The sequence below is a fragment of the Pantherophis guttatus genome, chromosome 1 (assembly GCF_059756535.1).
Source record: "Pantherophis guttatus breed Tessera chromosome 1, ASM5975653v1, whole genome shotgun sequence".
Lineage (NCBI taxonomy): Eukaryota > Metazoa > Chordata > Lepidosauria > Squamata > Colubridae > Pantherophis > Pantherophis guttatus.
The window spans coordinates 12,859,306-12,873,440 of record NC_142063.1 but is presented as its reverse complement, the minus strand read 5'-3'; the positions used below and the strand labels follow the sequence as shown (position 1 = coordinate 12,873,440).

The window sequence follows — 14,135 nt, the reverse complement described above, 5'->3', positions numbered from 1 at the left end:
CAAAGTTACAACAGCATGTTCTGCCCCAGCTACGGACCCCAAAGAACGCAGCACACACAAAGTCTGTACAAACCTTAGTTTACTAAATTAAATCGGTCTTTTTCAAATAAAGGCTGTTAATTAACTTTCTTAACAGCCTACAAGAATCCAAAGAATAAATAATCGTAATCTTACTATGGTTGGCAGAAAGCCCAGAAGCAATTTGCAGGAAACTGATAAGAGAACTAAAATCAGGACACGAAGGAGAATGAACGAAGTTGTTCCTTGCAAATTGCCTCAGTCGGCGTTCTTCCTTAAATAGGCTAAGGGAGTGGCCAATTAGCCCCAAGCCTTACTCTCGAGGAGACCTCCTCCTGAGGAGCCACTCCTGCCTTTTGGCTGCTCTCCGCGCCCGTGCATTGAGAAGAGGCTCCTCCTTCTGGAAGTGCTGAAGGCATTGGTTGAATCCCCGCCTCTGGCACCACATCTTCTCCAGCCTCCTCATTGTCTGACTCGAGTGCCAACTGCACAGGCTGCTGGCGCAGCACCACACCAGCCTCCTCGCTGTCGGAATCAGCTACTAGCTGCACAGGCCGCTGACGGGCCAAAACACAGCACTGAAAACAGTGACTTATGACTGGTCTTCGCACTTACAACCGTCGCTGTATTCCCACAGTCATGTGATCAAAATATGGGTGCTTGACATACCGGCAACCAGTGTGTATTTATCCCAGGGTCACGCAATCCCCACTTGTGACTTTCTCAGTGGACTTCCACAACCAAGTCAATGGGGGGGGGGAATTGCTTAATGATCGCATGATTCACTTAACAACCTTGGCCAAAAAGACTCACTTCACAACTGCCTTGCTTAGCGATGGAAATTCAGGTCCCAATTCTGGTTGTAAATCGAGGACCCCCTGTATAAGCCAATACAGATAGTCCTTGACTTACAACAGTTTGTTTAGTGACCGTTCGAAGTTACAATGGCGCTGAAAAAAAAGTGACATTACCGTTTTCACACTTAGGATCATTTGCAACATCCCCACGGTCAAGTGATCAAAATTCGGACGCTTGGCCCAACTGGTTCATATTTATGACGGTTGAAGTGTCTTGAGGGGTCACGTGATTCCTCTTTTGCGACCTTCTGACAGTTCAAAAGTCAAGGGGGAAGTCAGATTCACTTAACAACCATATCAGAACTTAACAACTGCAGGGATTCACTTAAGAAGTGTGGCGAGGAAGGTTGTAAAATGGGGCAAAATTCACTTAACAACAGAAATGTTGGGCTCAGTTGTGGTTGTAAGTCGAGGACTAGTGTATTGTAAATAATTAAGATTGTAAGATAGACCTAGAAAGAGTGCAGAGAAGAGCAACCAGGATGATTAGGGGACTGGAGGTTAAAACATATGAAGAACGGTTGCAGGAACTGGGTATGTCTAGTTTAATGAAAAGAAGGATTAGGCGTGACATGACAGCAGTCTTCCAATATTTGAGGGGCTGCCCCAAAGAAGAGGGAGTCAAGCTATTTTCCAAAGCTCCTGAAGGCCAGAGAAGGAGTAATGGATGGAAACTGAACAAGGAGAGATTCAACCTGGAAATAAGGAGGAATTTTCTGACAGTGAGAACAATCAATCCATGGAACAGAAGTTGCCTTCAGAAGTTGTGGGAACCCAGATAACACTGCGGTGCTCTGAAGCCTGAGGCCTAACCTTCTGCCACCATTTTGTTCCCCCGAATCTCACACATTAGATGTCCTATATGATTTCAGCGGCCACGTCTCCGTGAAACGATGAAATCACTTCCCCAGAAACACGTTCCAAAAATGAAAATAAATTAATCCACAAGATCATCCAGCCGGATTCTGAACGTTGGCCAACAAGGAAACACGACACAACGCAACCCTAATCTGTGTAAGCACAGGCAAAGCCTAACCCAGTGTTTGTTCACAGCCTCAGAGGCTCGGAGCCATGAGCCAAAGGATTGTGTAAATGAAGCTGTTTGGAGTCAAAATGAGACAGGTCCAGGTTGACGCCTTATGGCGTGGGTGAATTCCGTAGTGTGATGTCACTGAAATTCTCACACCCTCTCTGGATCTTGTTCAGGTCCAGAAAAATACATCATAAACTGTAAACTTTGAACAGAGAATATGACGACAGACGTATTATGTGCACGCTGAAGATACAGGTAGTCCTTCACTTGCAACCAGTGGTGGGTTTCAAAATTTTTTACTACTGGTTCTGTGAATGTGGCTTAGTTGGGCGTGGCGTGGCTTGGTGGGCGTGGCTTGGTGGGCGTGGCAGGGGAAGGATACTGTAAAATCTCCATTCCCTACCCAATCCAGGGGAAGGTTACTGCAAAATCCCTATTTCCTCCCAATCAGCTGGGACTCGAGAGGCAGAGAATAGATGGGGGCAGGGCCACTCAGGATTTTTCACTACCGGTTCTCCGAACTATTCAAAATTTCCGCTACCAGTTCTCCAGAACTGATCAGAACCTGCTGAAACCCACCTCTGCTTGCAACTATTGGCTTAGTGACTGTTCAAAAGCTACAACGGCCCTGAATAAAGTAATTTATGACCATTTTTCACACTTAATAAAGTTTGCGGCGTCCCCACAGTCGTATGATCAAAATTCGGACACAGACAAGTATAACAGAACCGAATAACAGAATAACAAGAGTTTGGAAGGGACCTTGGAGGTCTTCTAGTCCAACCCCCTCCTCAGGCAGGAAACCCCATTCCATTTCAGACCAATGGTTGAAATACGAGGCAGGTATTGCTAATTGGGAACCATATTCTCACCAGCCAATCCCTCACTGAAGCCCAAATAAATTATCAATTAATCCCTCAATGGAGAGACATCCATTTGTTTTGCATTGCTGAGTTGTGCAAATAAGCTGAAAAAAGAATTCTGTGTGTTGAGGTTTTTTTAAAGGGAGTCTTTCTGCATGTGCGTGCATGTTCATTCCCTTTTCCCAAAAATATCAATCAATCAAGCAAGCAATCAGAATAGAGCGGGAAGGGACCTTGGAGGTCTTCTAGTCCAACCTCCTGTTCAAGCAGAAGACCCTATACCCGTGATGGCGAACCTATGGCACGCGTGCCACAGGTGGCACGCGGAGCCATAACTGTGGGCACGTGAGCATTGCTCAAGTTCAGCTCCAGTGTGCATGTACGCGCTGGCCAGCTGATTTTCAGGCCTTCCGGGCCCACCGGAAGTTAGAAAACGGGCTGCTTCTGGCTTCCAGTGGGCCTCCGGGGGGGTTGGGGAAGGTCGTTTTCACCCTCCCCAGGTTCCTAGAAAGCCTCTGGAGCCCTGGGAGGGTGCAAAATGGGCCTTCCGGTCCCACTAGAAGTCAGGAAACGGGCCGCGTCTGGCATCCGGAGGGCCTCCGGTGGGGGGGAAGGCCATTTTCGCCCTCCCCAGGCTCCTAGAAAGCCTCTGGAGCTTGGGGAGGGCAAAAAAACGGGCCTACCAGGCCCACCGTGCAATTGTGTGCCAAGAGTGGAAGGAGTGCAGGGGGGGTCACGTACACATGCGCGGGGAGGGGGGGCAAGGCACATTGAATTATGGGTGTGGCCACACACACACATGACCCCCCCCTGCGCAACCCCCCTTTTTGGCACGTGATGTCAAAAAGGTTAGCCATCACTGCCCTATACCATTTGAGACAAGTGGCTGTCCAATCTCTTCTTGAAAACCTCCAGTGTTGGAGCAACCACAACTTCTGGAGGCAAGCAGTTCCACTGGATAATTGTTCTCACTTTTAGGAAATTTCTCCTTAGTTCCAGGTTGCTTCTCTCCTTGGTTAGTTGGTTAGTCTTGCTTTCTGCTGCTTTGGACAATAAGTAGATCCCCCTCCTTCTTTGTGGCAGCCCCTGAGATATTGGAACACTGCTATCTATTTATGACGGTCGTAGTGTCCCACAGTTACGTCATCCCCTTTTGCGACCTTCTGACAAGAAAAAGCCAACGAGGGAGCCCGATGGAGCAGCGGACTAAAGTGCTGTTAAAGTAGCATTTAGCTGCCAGCTGCCTGCAATTACTGCGAGTTCAAATCTCACCAGGCTCAAGGTTGACTCAGCCTTCCATCCTTCCGAGGTAGGTAAAATGAGGACCCGGATAGTGGGAGCAATAAGCTGACTTTATATATAAAAAAAGAATACCGCTTAGGGGGGCCCCAAAAGCCCTACTAAGCAGGTATATACAAAGGTATGAAGGCTATTGCTTAACGCATTGTAAGCCGCCCTGAGTCCTCGGAGAAGAGCGGCATATAAATCCAACAAATAAATACAATAAATAATTCACTTAACAACCGTGTTAGTAATTTAACAGCTGCGGCAATTCCTTTAACAATGGTGGCAACCGAGGTCGCAAAATGGGGCAAAACTCACTTAACAACTGCCTCTCTTAGCAATGGAAATGGAGTCGTAAAACGAGGACCACCTGTGTTTGGAGAGAATCCTTTGTTTGCAACCAGCACAAAGTTTTCTTTTTTTATTTCTTCTCTGGAAACTTGCTGGGTGGGGCTGTTTTTCTTCACCCAGTGAATCTTTGCAAGGCTCTCCCCACCCCCCACCCCCGGTCTCCAAAATTGTGGCTGGTTCCGTGGCCCATTTTCTTGGTCAGCTCACTGATAGCTGTACATTTCCACCACAAACCACCCCAATGATGCCCTTGAAGTGATGTCCCGGTGCCTTGAAGCCGTACGGGTCTGGATGGGGAGAAACAGGCTTTGACTCAACCCTTCCAAGACTGAGTGGCTGTGGCTGCCGGTGTCCCGGTACAGCCAGTTAGTCCCATCACTAACTATTGGGGACGAGTCATTGACCCCCGCAGAGAAAGCTCGCAATTTAGGCATCCTCCTGGATGCACGACTGTCTTTAGAAGATCATATAACAGCCGTGGCGAGAGTAGCTTTCTATCAGGTTCGCCTGATTCGCCAATTGCGTCCCTTTCTAGACCGGGACTCATTACGCACAGTCACTCAAGCCCTCGTCATTTCCCGACTTGACTACTGCAACGCTCTCTACATGGGGCTCCCCTTGAAGTGCACCCGGAAGCTCCAACTGGTCCAAAATGCGGCCACGCGAGTAATTATGGGAGCAACATGGCGCTCACATGTAACACCTCTTCTACGCGAGCTGCACTGGCTTCCGGTGGCCTTCCGAGTGCGCTTCAAGGTGTTGGTTCTTACCTTTAAAGTGCTCCATGGCTTAGGACCTGAGTACTTACGAGACCACCTGTTGCAACTGATAAGCTCCCACCAACCAATACGCTCTCACAGAGTAGGCCTACTCATAGTCCCATCATTAAAACAATGCCGTCTAGTAGTTCCAAGGGAGAGAGCCTTCTCTGTGGGGGCACCTACTCTTTGGAACAAAATACCCCCTGGAATACAAATAATCCCAGATCTTCGCACTTTCCGACGTGTCCTTGAAGACCTCTCTGTTTCAACAAGCAGGTCTAGCATAAACATCTAAATTCTATGCCAAGCTCTTAGCAGATACACCAAGTTGACTCAATTTATTATTTACTGTTTATAAATAAAATAAAATTATTATATGTATATGAAATCTTAATCTGTTCACCGCCCTGAGTCCTTCGGGAGAAGGGCGGTATAGAAATTCAATAAATAATAAATAAATAAATAAATAAATAAATAAATAAATAAATAAATAAGTGGGAAGGAGCTGCGGGGCTGCCGGTCTTCTGAAGAGCTCCCCTGGCCTTTTAACTTTAAGTTTAAACTGCCAAAAAGGAAGATGCTGCTTTCCTTCCGGCAGTTTAAAGTTTGATCGAGATATGGAAAAATAAGAATTCTCCTGATCCTGAGGAGATTCATCCTGAGAAGTCGGGGGGGGGAGGGGAGGGTTGGGGAGGGAGGGGGGAGGGGGGATGGGAAAACATTTGTAAAATTCTTTAAAACTCTTTAATAATAATAATAAAAAGAAGATTCATCTTTGTATGAAGGGACTGACTCCAGAAATGCGATTGAACAAGCGTAAAGGCCCCCCCGGCTACGCATTGATAAAACGCCTCACAAAACGAGCAACTTTTTTTGTACTGCAACTGCGGCAGGCACACCAGGTTTTGATGCCTCTTGTGAGCCGGCTGCATCAGGCAGCTAATTCTGAAAGATAAGTCCTAAAAATTCTAAGAAGCTCCCACAATTGATTAAACATCACAATAAAAGAGTCTCAATGCATCTTAGGTACAATCATTTGAAACCTCTCCCTCCCTCCTTTCCTTCATCCTTTCCTTCCTTCCTTCCTCCCTTCATTTCTTTCTTGCCTCTCTCCTTGTTCCCTTCCTCCCCTCCTTCCTCCCTCTATTTCTTTCTTCCCTCTCTTCCTCCTTCCCTCCCTTCCCTCTCTCTCTTTTCTCTCTCCTTCCTTCCTCTCTACCTCACTTCATTTCTGTCTTTCCCTTCTCATTCCTCCCTCCCTTCCTTTCCTTTCTCTCTCCTTGCTTCCTTCCTTCCCTCCCTCCCTCCTTCCCTCCCTTTAGAACAGAACAGAACAGAGTTGGAAGGGACCTTGGAGGTTTTCTAGTCCAACCCCCTACTTAGGCAGGAAACCCTACACCACTTCAGACAAATGGCTATCCAACATCTTTTTAAAAACTTCCAGTGTTTCTCCCTCCCTCCTTCCTTCCCTCCCTCCCTTCATTTTTTTCTTCCCTCTCTCCTCCCTCCCTCTCTTTTCTCTCTCCTTCTTTCTTTCCTTCCTCCCTCCTTCTTTTTCTTCCTTCTTTGAAGAGTTTTTAAACAAATTGTTATAAATCGAGGAATATCTGTAGTGATTTTTTTTTAAAATTTGATTTATATGCCGCCCTTCTCCGGAGACTCAGGGCGGCTTACAATGTGCTAAGCAATAGCCTTCATCCTTTTGTATATTTATACAAAGTCAGCTTATTGCCCCCACAAACTGGGTCCTCATTTCACCTACCTTAGAAAGGATGGAAGGCTGAGTCAACCTTGAGCCTGGCGAGATTCGAACCAGCAGTAATTGCAGGCAGCTGGTCTTAATAACAGGGTGCTTTAGACCACTGTACTACCAAGGCTCAGATTCTACAGCCAGCTGTAAAGTGGAGGGAAGGGGGGGGTCGAGGGGTAGCAACTGGGGGACCCCTGGATACTCTTGGATAAAATGGAGACAGAAGGGAAAGAAGGTACAAGGTAAGCCACAGCATAATGGGTGAAAAAAGAGATTTTGTTCTGGTTTGGCTGATTTCTAAAAATGCTGGCTGTGACATTAAGCTGTGCAGGGCTGCTGAAAATCAGGAATGTTAAGAGACCCCACTTTTCTGACTTTTTGGGGATGTTCTGCCTCCAAATCAGCAAGTGCCAGGACTAGGCCCTGCAGTTTTTGGGGTAAAATTTTGAAAAGCGGTTTGTTCTCGTCTTTTTCTTCTTCTTCCCAGAATAGAGAAATAGGGATAGGTCCAAAATCCTGCATCTGTTTTTGGGTCTCGGATGAGATTAGAACTCCTCACCTAAGACGGGTGTTTTAACCATTACATCAAACCTGTTTTCATTAAAAGGCAGGTGTTTTCGCGAACTTGTTTGGCCAAATGCACGAGGCGGCTAAACTAATGTTGAATCTAAAATGGATTAAGAGGGATGCGGTGGCTCAGTGGCTAAGACGCTGAGCTTGTCGATCGAAAGGTCGGCAGTTCAGCGGTTCGAATCCCTAGTGCCGCGTAGTGGGGTGAGCTCCCGTGACTTGTCCCAGCTTCTGCCAACCTAGCAGTTCGAAAACACGTAAAAAATGCAAGTAGAAAAATAGGGACCACCTTTGGTGGGAAGGTAACAGCGTTCCGTGCGCCTTTGGTGTTTAGTCATGCCGGCCACATGACCACGGAGACGTCTTCGGACAGCGCTGGTTCTTCGGCTTTGAAACGGAGATGAGCACCGCCCCCTAGAGTCGGGAACGACTAGCACATATGTGCGAGGGGAACCTTTACCTTAAAATGGATCAAGTTGGTGCCAGCTTGGTGTAGTGGTTTAGGTACAGGCCTAGAAACCAGGAGACGTTTCCTGGTCCTGCCTTCAGCATAAAAGTTGGCTGGGTGATTTTAGGCCCATCACCAGGAGACAGCTAGTCCCATCTCAGGCATGACATTTGGCTGGGTGACTTTGAGCCTTTGAATTTCTCTCAGCCCAACCCGCCTCACAGAGTTTTTATTGTGGGGATAATCACAAGGAGGAAGGACTATTAAGAATATTCGCTGTGGTTAGTAAAGTAATAAATAAATCCAAGCCACTCCCTCCGTGCCTGAACCAACCAGGAATGAAATGCATTGATAATATTGCTTTCAAACAAAGGATGTAGTGGGGCGAAAGCTCTTTGCATCTGCTCAGAGGCTCTGTTACATGCTACCGCCAACGCCAGCAACCTGAATTGTGAACAGGGTCATCTCCTCTGAGCCCCCACCCGCTTCCCCAAAATGAAATTCTGATTGAAAAGCCATACATGCGAAGAGGGTTACCAACCTCTCCATACCAGAACAGGGTTTCCATCCTGCCTGCCGGATAATCAGAAGAACTTTTGTGCTTGGCTCTCAGCGGAGACCAAAATCAAACCCTCCAGCCTAATCAGACAGCCACGAAGTAAATCTAAAATGAATTACACCAGCCGCCGAGCCCAGCAAACGGGAGGAAGGGAGCAAGTGTTACGCAAGGATCTGAAAAACAAAAACAAGAAACAAAACAAGAAACCCACCCCCAACCTAAACACATTTGGGAAACTGACACTCTCTATGGAAAGACCAGAAAGAAAACACACACACACATACATAGATACACAGATACATACATATATTTATATATAAAAGGGGAGGAGGATTAACCAAGTTCATTAAACAGATCTCTCTTTGTGTCTAATCTTTTCTTAAGGCTTATGATGTGATCAGACAGACGGGGGGGGGGGGAGAGAGAGACTAGCAGAGAGAGAGAGAGAGAGAGAGAGAGAGAGAGAGAGAGAGAGAGAGAGAGAGAGATTGTAGGAGAGAGGGAGAGGGAGAGAGAGAGAAAGAGAGATTGTACGAGAGAGAGAAAGAAAAAGAGAGAGTGAAAGAAAGAGATTGTAGGAGAGAGAGAGAGAAAGAGAGAAAGAGATTGTAGGAGAGAAGAAGAGAGAGATTGTAGGAGAGAGGGAGAGAGAGAGAAAGAAAGAAAGAGAGATTGTAGGGGAGAGAGAGAAAGAAAGAAAGAGAGAGAGAGAGATTGTAGGAGAGAGGGAGAGGGAGAGAGAGAGAAAGAGAGATTGTACGAGAGAGAGAAAGAAAAAGAGAGAGTGAAAGAAAGAGATTGTACGAGAGAGAGAGAGAAAGAAAGAGATTGTAGGAGAGAAGAAGAGAGAGACTGTAGGAGAGAGGGAGAGAGAGAGAAAGAAAGAGAGAGAGATTGTAGGGGAGAGAGAGAAAGAAAGAGAGAGAGAGATTGTAGGAGAGAGAGAGAAAGTAAGAAAGAGAGAGATATATATTGTAGGAGAGAGGGAGAGAGAGAGAGAAAGAGAGATTGTACGAGAGAGAAAGAAAAAGAGAGAGTGAAAGAAAGAGATTGTAGGAGAGAGAGAAAGAAAGAGAAAGAGATTGTAGGAGAGAAAAAGAGAGAGACTGTAGGAGAGAGGGAGAGAAAGAGAAAGAAAGAGAGATTGTAGGGGAGAGAGAGAAAGAGAGAGAGAGAAAGAAAGAGAGAAAGAAAAAGAGATTGTAAGAGAGAGAAAGAGAGAGAAAGAAAGAAAGAAAGAAAGAAATTGTAGGAGAAAGAAAGAAAGAGAAAGAGAGAGAAAGAAAGAGAGAGAGATTGTAGGGGAGAGAGTGAAAGAGAGAGAGAGAAAGAGATTGTAGGAGAGAGAGAGAAAGAAAGAAAGAAAGAAAGAGATTGTAGGAGAGAGAGCGAAAGAGAGAGAGAGAGAGAGAGAGAGAGATTGTAGGAGAGAGGGAGAAAGAAAGAGAAAGAGAGAGAAAGAAAGAAAGAAAGAAAGAGAGAGAGAGATTGTAGGAGAGAGAGCGAAAGAGAGAGAGAGAGAGAGAGAGAGAAAGAGATTGTAGGAGAGAAAGAGAGAAAGAGAGAGAGAGAAAGAAAAAGAGAGAGAAAGATTGTAGGAGAGAGAGAGAGAGAGAGAAAGAGAGATTCTAGGGGGAGAGAGAGAGAGAGAGAGAGACTAACACACACACACACAGACAGACAGACAGACACACAGAGAAGCCCGGGGAGATGACTCTCTCTTGGCGTGCGTGGGGAAGCCAATGAAGACGGGAACAAAACCCACCCAAGAGAGACCACCAGGCTCCCGGATCCACCCTTGCAGACCGCCAGCAGCCTCCAGACCTGGGCGCGTTCCTGTGTGTGTGCGCGCGTGTGTTTGCGTTGCGCCAGCCAGCCAGCCAGCCAAAGCGGCGGGTGCCTCTCTTAGGAGGATTACGGCACCATTGCGGAGGGCTGGATAATTGGGGGGCCGCTTTCTGGTGCCTGCGATGAATGAACGGGGCTAAGCTCGCTGGTATAAAAAGGCGGCGGCGGCGCCGGTTCTCGTGGCCAGCCCGAGAGGAGGCGGCGAAAGTACCGCTGCCTTCCTGACTTCCCAGGTGTGCAGCGGAGTTTGGAGCTCGTCGTAAGTACAGTTTTGTTTTTTAGTTTAAAAGAGACGGGAGGCTGAGAAAGCTGATGGGGGGGTTGTTGTTTATTAGCATCCTTTGGACCAATCCCAGCTCGCCTCCAACCTGTGGTTTGGCAAGGTTACAATTCTATTTATTTTAATCCTCTAGCTAGCCCTACGAGGGGTTTTTAAGCAATCGCAACCCGGGATCAAATTGTTGCGAAAAGTTCATCGGGCTCGGATTTTCAACGCAAAAAAAAAAAAAGAAAAGAAAAAAAAGAAAAAAGAAAAAAAGAAAAAAAAAGAAAGAAAGAAAGAAAAAGAAAGAAAGAAAGAAAGAAAGAAAGAAAGAAAGAAAGAAAGAAAGAAAGAAAGAAAGAAAGGCAAGCGTGGCTTGCTCAGCCCTCTTTTCAACAAGTCCCCAGCGGGTGAGTCTCGGGGGGATGGGGGCTCTTGAGCATACGCAGAGAGCAGAAAGAGAGACTGGAACCCACTACCCTTCTTCGCTCAGCCTTATTTTGGGGTTTCTTCCCTCCTCCCCCTTAAGTAGCAGAGTTGTTGCTACAGTCGTTGGTATCCAAGAGAAAACAACCCTTTTTCTTTGGGGGGAGGAGGGGGGGAAGAAGAGAGGGGAAAAAGAGAGAAAAAAGATACTAGCAGGGAGAGGATACTAGAAAAGATACAGGGAGAGGGAGGGAGAGAGAGAGGAAGGAGGAGAGAGAGAGGGGAGAGGGAGAGGGGAAGAGAGAGGGATGGAGAGGGGGAGGAGAGGGAGAGAGGGGGAGGGGAGAGGGAGAAGAGAGGGAGGAGGGAGGGAGGGAAGGAAAGGGAGAGGGAGGGAGGGGAGAGAGGGAAGGAGGAGAGAGGGGAGAGGGAGTGAGGGAGAGGGAGGGAGAAGGGAGAAGAGAGGGAGAGAGGGAGGGAGGGAAGGAAAGAGGGAGAGGAAGGGAGAAGGGAGAAGAGAGGGAGGGAGAGAGGGAGGGAAGGAAAGGGAGAGGAAGGGAGAAGGGAGAAGAGAGAAGAGAGGGAGGGAGAGAGGGAGGGAAGGAAAGAGGGAGAGGGAGGGAGGGGAGAGAGGGAAGGGGGAGAGGGAGGGAGAGGGAGAGGGAGGGAGAAGGGAGAAGAGAGAGGGAGGGAAGGAAAGAGTGGGAGGGGAGAGAGAGAGGCAAATAATCATATATTTTTTTTAATCGTGTTTTTTTAAAGGCTGCTCTCGAATCCACAACAAAAGTAGACCTCGCAGGGGCAGCGTTAATGTTTGAGAGGGATCCGAGCCAGATAGGTGATACTTGATGGGGAGTGGGGGTGGGGAAAGGAAAGGACCTGATTTAAGACGGATCGAAAGGGAAAGTGATTAGGGAATAAGTTGGTTTATGAGAAACTGAGATTTGGAAGCTTTTTTTTTCTTTCTTTTTTTACTTTTCAACTGCAGTTTTTGATCTGGTCTGGGTGAAATTCAGCCTCCCCCCCCTCCTGCCCCCACCCATAGACACTTCTGCTGTGTCATTTTGACCATTGCCAAAAAGGCAATAACAGGTGGTGTGGTGCGCAGGTAGAAAATTTGCTATCCGTAGTTTCTTTGCAACAGGTAAGATCCCTCTGCCGTGTACAGCTTGGTTTTTACCTGGATGCAGGAAGGATCTCCCTTGCAAATCTTAACTTAGAGAGGATCTCCCTCTCTCTAACCAGCTGGAGGGCAAGTCCTTCTATCCTGATCAACAGTTTTAGTCTCCCCCATCTCTGCTTCCAGTCAAAGGAGAGCTCTTCCTTGCTAACCTAGAACGATCAATAATCAATAACTATCAATTATTAAATTATTCTCAGGGTGAGTTTTTACAAGCCTTCTTTAAAGAAGCCAGGTTTGAACTTGGATCCTCTGGCACGGAAACCTTTGTAGTCCTAGTATGATATGTTTGGCTATGTTCAAGAGAAGTTTCAGCATCAGCATCAGGGTTGGAAGAGACCCTTAGAGGTCTTCTAGTCCAACCCAGCGGTGAAATCCAGCAGGTTCTGACAGGTTCTGGAGAACCGGTAGTGGAAATGTTGAGTAGTTCAGAGAACCGGTAGCGGAAATTTTGAGTAGTTCAGAGAACTGGCAAATGCTACCTTTGGCTGGCCCCAGAGTGGGGTAGGAATGGATATTTTGCAGTATCCTTCCCTTGCCATGTCCACCAAGCCATGCCCACAGAACCGGTAGTAAAAAAATTTGAATTTCACTACTGGTCCAACCCCCTGCTCAAAAGCAGGAGACCTTATACCACTTCAAACAAACGGATGTCCGATCTCTTCTTAAAACCCTCCTGCTTTGAAATGTTATATTAATATACACAAAAGATTAAATATTAAATTAGGATTTATTATATAGTTTTAAAGTGGAAGGTTGTTTTGAAATGTTATATTAATATACATACAAGGTTTGATTTAAGAGATATATGTATGGGGGAGGAGAAAAAGGGCAGATTATTGCTAAATTGGGTGTTATAATAATATTACTATGCTAAATTAGAAGTTATTACACAATGTTACAGTAGAATGTTATTTTGAAATGTATAATAAAAGGGGGATATAATAATATTAGAAAGAAAGGATCAGTATTTGGGGGATGGAGTAAAGGGATGCTAAAGTATTATATAATCTGTTATGAATTTGGATTTTACTTTGAAGAAGTCACAGGGAGAGGGGTGGTGAGGGGGGGTTAGGGAGGAGGGGGGGAGAAAAAAGGGAGAAAATCTGTATTTGAAAAACTTTTTCCAAAAAAAAAAAAAAAGGAACCTCCAGTGATGAAGCACTCACAACTTCTGAAGGCAATGCCGTTCCCACTGGTTAGTTGTCCTCGCTGTTAGGAAGTTTCTCCTTCGTTCTAGGTGGCTTCTCTCCTTGGTTAGTTTCCATCAGGGTGGAAAAAAAATCAATGATTTTTTTAAAAAAAAATTAAAAAAAATCAGATTTTTTTGATTTAAATCGGATTTTTTTGATTTTTATTGAACTTATTTTAATAAAAAACTTTTGGGGTAAAAATCTGTCTTAAGATAGTTTTCTATTTAAGATACATAAATAATTGAGTTTATTCAGCATGAAATGGAGCTTAGTTATGTAGCATGAGGCTGTATATTCTGCAACACTGGGACCATCGGTGAGTCAACAGCGGGACAAAGGAGTAGCAGAGATGACAGTTGCTTTTTAAAAATTAGGATTTAAATTGAGTTGATTTAAATCAAGCCTTTTTACTAGTGATTTAAATCATGATTTAAATCGTGATTTAAATCAACTCGATTTAAATCAAATCCACCCTGGTTTCCATCCGTGGCTTCTTGAGTTTGAAGGCCTCCATAAGCATTCCTCATAGCCTAAAATGTCCATCCTTGGTCATTCCTTGGAAATATTTTTTTTCTTCTTCTGCCGAGCAAGATTGGACTGAGTTAGATCTAACCTAGCCCAAATTAGGGAGAAATCAGAAATGTGAGTGAAGATCTTTTGCTACTCATTCATCGCCTTCTTTTCCAAGAGGTTGAGTGGTCGCTACCATTACATTTGACTAAAGATGGTGAC

General features: G+C 45.8%; 1 protein-coding gene across 2 annotated transcripts in view; it reads left to right on the top strand.

Annotated features, from left to right (window-relative positions):
- Nucleotides 1-10,463: 10,463 nt before the first annotated feature.
- The window catches only part of C2CD4C (C2 calcium dependent domain containing 4C), a 33,556-nt gene continuing 29,884 nt past the window's right edge, over nucleotides 10,464-14,135 (top strand). Inside the window, exon 1 of one of the 2 annotated variants that reach the window (XM_087874209.1) lies at nucleotides 10,464-10,601. The gene's annotated coding sequence lies outside the window, so the exon portion shown is untranslated. Of the gene's footprint in view, nucleotides 10,602-10,941; nucleotides 11,015-14,135 lie in introns of those variants that run through there. The other variant, XM_087874249.1, reaches the window with a different exon arrangement.